Source organism: Alosa pseudoharengus, unplaced genomic scaffold, assembly GCF_046254945.1.
Source record: "Alosa pseudoharengus isolate Yale_2024_CS ecotype anadromous, Long Island Sound unplaced genomic scaffold, YU_APseudo_1.1 YU_APseudo_1.1_scf_1, whole genome shotgun sequence".
In the NCBI taxonomy this organism is placed as follows: domain Eukaryota; kingdom Metazoa; phylum Chordata; class Actinopteri; order Clupeiformes; family Clupeidae; genus Alosa; species Alosa pseudoharengus.
In genome coordinates this window covers 18,930,351-18,934,757 of record NW_027468564.1, presented here as the reverse complement: position 1 = coordinate 18,934,757, position 4,407 = coordinate 18,930,351, and the positions used below count along the sequence as shown (strand labels likewise).

At 39.8% G+C, this 4,407-nt stretch overlaps 1 long non-coding RNA gene across 1 annotated transcript; it reads left to right on the top strand.

Annotated features, from left to right (window-relative positions):
• Window positions 1–2,890: 2,890 nt before the first annotated feature.
• Window positions 2,891–4,407, top strand: LOC143125560 (uncharacterized). Its single transcript, XR_012987287.1, has 3 exons — window positions 2,891–2,975; window positions 4,177–4,234; window positions 4,369–4,407. It is a non-coding gene; the product is annotated as an uncharacterized LOC143125560 (long non-coding RNA).

The window sequence follows — 4,407 nt, the reverse complement described above, 5'->3', positions numbered from 1 at the left end:
TAGCAGCTCCATCACAGCAAGTTATGGTCCATCCCCAAAGGGAAATGACAGTGTTCGTTGTGCAATTGAAGCAACTCTTTCACAACGATCCATAAAAATAGTTTTAAAAATAGTTTTCATTTATGACACGGATATCCATGGCTGAGACGTCTTTAGATCGTCTTTAATTATAAGTTCTCGTAACGCGGGGTAAAGTTAAACTTACGTGTCCATATATATTATACTTCTTTGGGACACCCGTGATCATACTGTAACTAAACTATTTATTTTGTAATAGTATTTCTAATATGAATTTATAACATAAAAGTGATGTTAATGTTCGCAAAATTGCTATTTTTCTTGTTTCCTTTGGAATATCCACGATCGCTTCCTATTTCCTGTCCTGAGTGGCGAGATTTCACTATCTGTTACGTAACTTCCGTTCTTAGCTGTATCCCATCTAGCCACTACCACGGTGAGTGCCCAGACCCTACATTTTAATATGGGTCTGGCTCGTCAGGCTAGGTTCCCAGACTAAGTCTAGGCCTAAAGAGTTCTTTTGAAAGCAGAATGTTACGCTGTTAATGATCTGTATAATCAATCTGTGTTTTTGGATTTGTGTTTGTTTTTGTTTTGCAGAGATGGAGTCACCTGGGGACATCGGATGGTATGGCAGGGTTTAGCAGGGGGGAATGTAATGGGGGCCATTACAAGTACTATAAGCGCTCGCTCATTACATAGAATCTTACGGGTAACTAGGGGTAACTGAGTTTGGTTCGCGAGAAGTTAACGGTAGAAAAAGGACAAGACAAAGCAGAATGAACGACGAGGAGGAAAATAGTTAAACAATATTGGTAGTAGGCCTTGTTCCAGGTGGTAAAGCGCAATAGTAGGCCTAGTAATAGAGTACGTTTGTTTACTATCCGATCACTCTTACGTTAGTGTGTCCAGTGTCTGTAACAAAGTTTCCATTGTAGCTAGGCCTACGTTCAGCTGGCTCCTGTACAGCCTAACATTACAGTGAACATCAACGAGGAATTCATATTAAGCTGTATACATAGGCCTGCATAAAAAATGCTACGTGACAAGGACTAACTTAGGTACGAGTCAATTTAGGTTTCTATAAAGTAGGCTACAGTTTATTGTTCACGCCGAGACGTCCGGCTAATTAGCCCACCTATAGGAACGTCACATATTACCAACTGTCACGTATGTCCAACCTCTTACGTGTATGTGTCACTTAATATTCATTTCTATACAAACCAAGACAGCAGATTCCTAAAGAAACGCAAGCACCCACACCATAAGTGTATCTAAATTAGCTATGTACCAAACATTACATTTTACCGTGACTCGAAGAGCTGTAAACAGTGTTGTAAGGCTGCGTGTACAAATCCGCTTGGAGCTCCAGTAGAATTTTGAATTGTGACGAGAATTCTTGGGCTAACCGTTGATGTGCCGTGAGAAAGGTTGGGAATAAGTACCCATCAGCCCAGCACTAAAATCCGAGTGTGGTAACCAAAATCGGATATTTCAGGCAGTAAAAGCCCCTGTAAGAACCAAACTGAATTCAAATCTACACACTTATGGCTACTGAAAAATGTAAGGTTAATTTAGCTAATGTTATTTTGAAGTATTAAAAAACATTTTAACGTTAAAAAGTCTAAATTAAATAAATCTGAGCAACCTAAATTTTCATTCCCAAACATTCAATAGACTACGTGCAGTGCCAAGTTTGACATTGTTTGGATTATAGGCCTAATGCATGTATCGTTAAATATATTGCATGTATTGTTAACTATATTAGTAAAAGGAGCACACATTGGCCTTCTACCTCTCTTACACTGCATAGTGTGTGGGACCAGAGACTGAGGGGGTAGCGGAGTTTTGGCAGCACTGAAAAATGCAAGATGTTTGAATTATAATCCAACATCAACAATTAAGGCTCCCTGTATGCAGTTTGCTTGCATAAAATGATTCCGTGGATTTTGCAACAACACGCTAAAATCACGGGTATGCAGTGTCAAAAGGACGACAAAATGATGTGCAATAAACTGACAATTGGAATAGCCCAGGCTATTTTGAATTTAAGACTTTGAATAAACAGATTCCGACTGCAAGGTCCCAAATTAAAACAAGTGATATGCTAAGGGTCCCGAATTTAAGGACGTTTCAGAATGCCACACAGCTACAGACAACGATTGGCAGAAAGAGCAAGATGTCACTTATGCTGCCTACCAGAGACTATTCCTAAGTAACATCATTGCACATTTCATATGATGATGCATCATTCCACAATTTTTTGTCTTCTCTTGTTTGTCTTCTCTATCATAAAGTTATTCAATATATAGGCCTAACAATAAACATATATCTTAACACAAAATTGCTGTTAGGCTTATCATTTTGATCTCTAGCCTATAAACTGTTACATCCAGCCATGGCTAAATTCTGCTCACTGCACATTTATTAAAGGCTAATGTATTGTAGTGAACTGAGCCTAGCTGGTTCATGACTGAACTCCCATAATGCTGTGCAGTATGTGTGTGTGTGTAATGTTGATGTTGGATTTAGTGAGACTAATTGCATTTACCTTGTCATGTATGTGTTAGCTGGTATAGTCTTTCTTTACCCCGTGTATTGTATGTGACTACCCTGTTTGTGTATCGTGCTTGTTTAATTGACCTCCCTTGTGTTGCCTGTGTAATGACGTTCGTGTGTTTTGGTGCGTAACCAATAAAGACCATTTTGAGACAACCTTGCAGTTTGTTACATTGGTGTCAGAAGTGGGATGACGACCCCTATTGGACGGGAGGAGAAACCTGCAACCAGAGCCATATAAAAAGAGTTGCGACACTCCCATAGACTTCCATAGGAAACAATGGCGGCGCTTTTTCCACGCTATTTCCACTTTATGCTGAGCTCAACAGTTCCAAACTTTGACATTCACGGCTGTAGCCCCATTCACTTCCATTGCTTTCTGCCTGATATTGTCAGTGGTAAGTAGACGAATGTACAACGTTTTTTTAATTGTCATATGCATTTCCTATACCAACTGCACTAGTAGATACTGGTATTGTTCTTTGAGGATTTTGTGCTGCTTGTTTAACTGATATTTGTAGCTTAAATGTTGACCGAAATTTTAAAGCCAAAAGTTAGCCTGCAAACCTTGATGTGGAGAGAGGCTAGCTTAAAGATAATGTTCCTACGTCAATAATGAATTTCAGACAAAAAACATTTGGTTAGCCTATTGTAGTAGGGCAACTTTAGATGATAGGTTGGTTGTCAGATTTGTATTATGTTTATAATGCTATATTTTTCAAACCTGATTGCGTTAGCTTACTAGCTTACGTTAGCTAGTCAGCTCATTCACATACATAGTGTTAACCTTAGACATGCTATGAGGGGGAACTCGAAAGCTGTTCTCATATTAAATGCTACATTGATAAAATACATTCCATACAGCATGGTAACTCTATATTCAGATGTGCTGGTTATCAATGGGTTTGTGATTAACGCTCTTCAGATGAAAAATGGAGGAAACTAATGTGATTATTGTCTTTAAACCTGATATAGACTAGCTTGCTAGATGGCGAGTTTTATGGCGTTTTGAACTGAACCGTGGGCTGAACATGACATGATATAGGCTAGTGTCCACGACTCGTGAACGAGGGGATTTCAATTATGAATTTCAGGGGAAGCAGTAGGAGCAAAACCTAGACTATTATAAGTTATTGTTGTTGTTACTGGTGCGTGGCTCTTGTGTCCCTTGCCAGCCCAGTCCTGTGCCACTACTGTTCACTGTTCCAAACGGGACAGTGGCACAAGCAGTAGGCGAGTGTGGCACGAGCGTGGTCGTGGGACAGTAGGTATAGCATCTCTATAGTAGCCTAGGAGTTTTTGCTCCAACTGATGATCGGTTTCATTTCATTTAGTTTTCAGTAATTGTACATTTCGTGTTGGTGTTCTTAGGTGTAATTTTGATTGCTTTATCTGCCAAGTAATTTGTCAAATAGCGAAGTTTGCATGGAAGAGACTGACGTGACAAGAGGGCATTGCCTTTCATTAGGTCAGTGATCTTTCTAAGTAGGACAAATGTCTTTTTTTGGATAACTGAAAAGTGTAGTCAGGTTAATAGGGCATAGATCACTCTGAAAGTAATCCCCAACAAAATCATTCTTCATGTTGTTATTGTTATAGTTTTTGTGTGGACTTGTGGCACCCCCAACCAGCCTTGCAAATGGTTAGCTGTGTATGGGTATGTAAAACTCTTGCTGGCCTCTTGCTGGAGATGGCCTCTTGCTTAGGTTTCTGCTGCCCCAAGTATACACTGAGTGTTACCTGCTTTGTTCTCTCCCTCCATTCTCCACTGTGCCTGTTCTGCTTATCCAGGACCAAGGATGCAGAGGACAAAAAGGGTGTGCGATATAT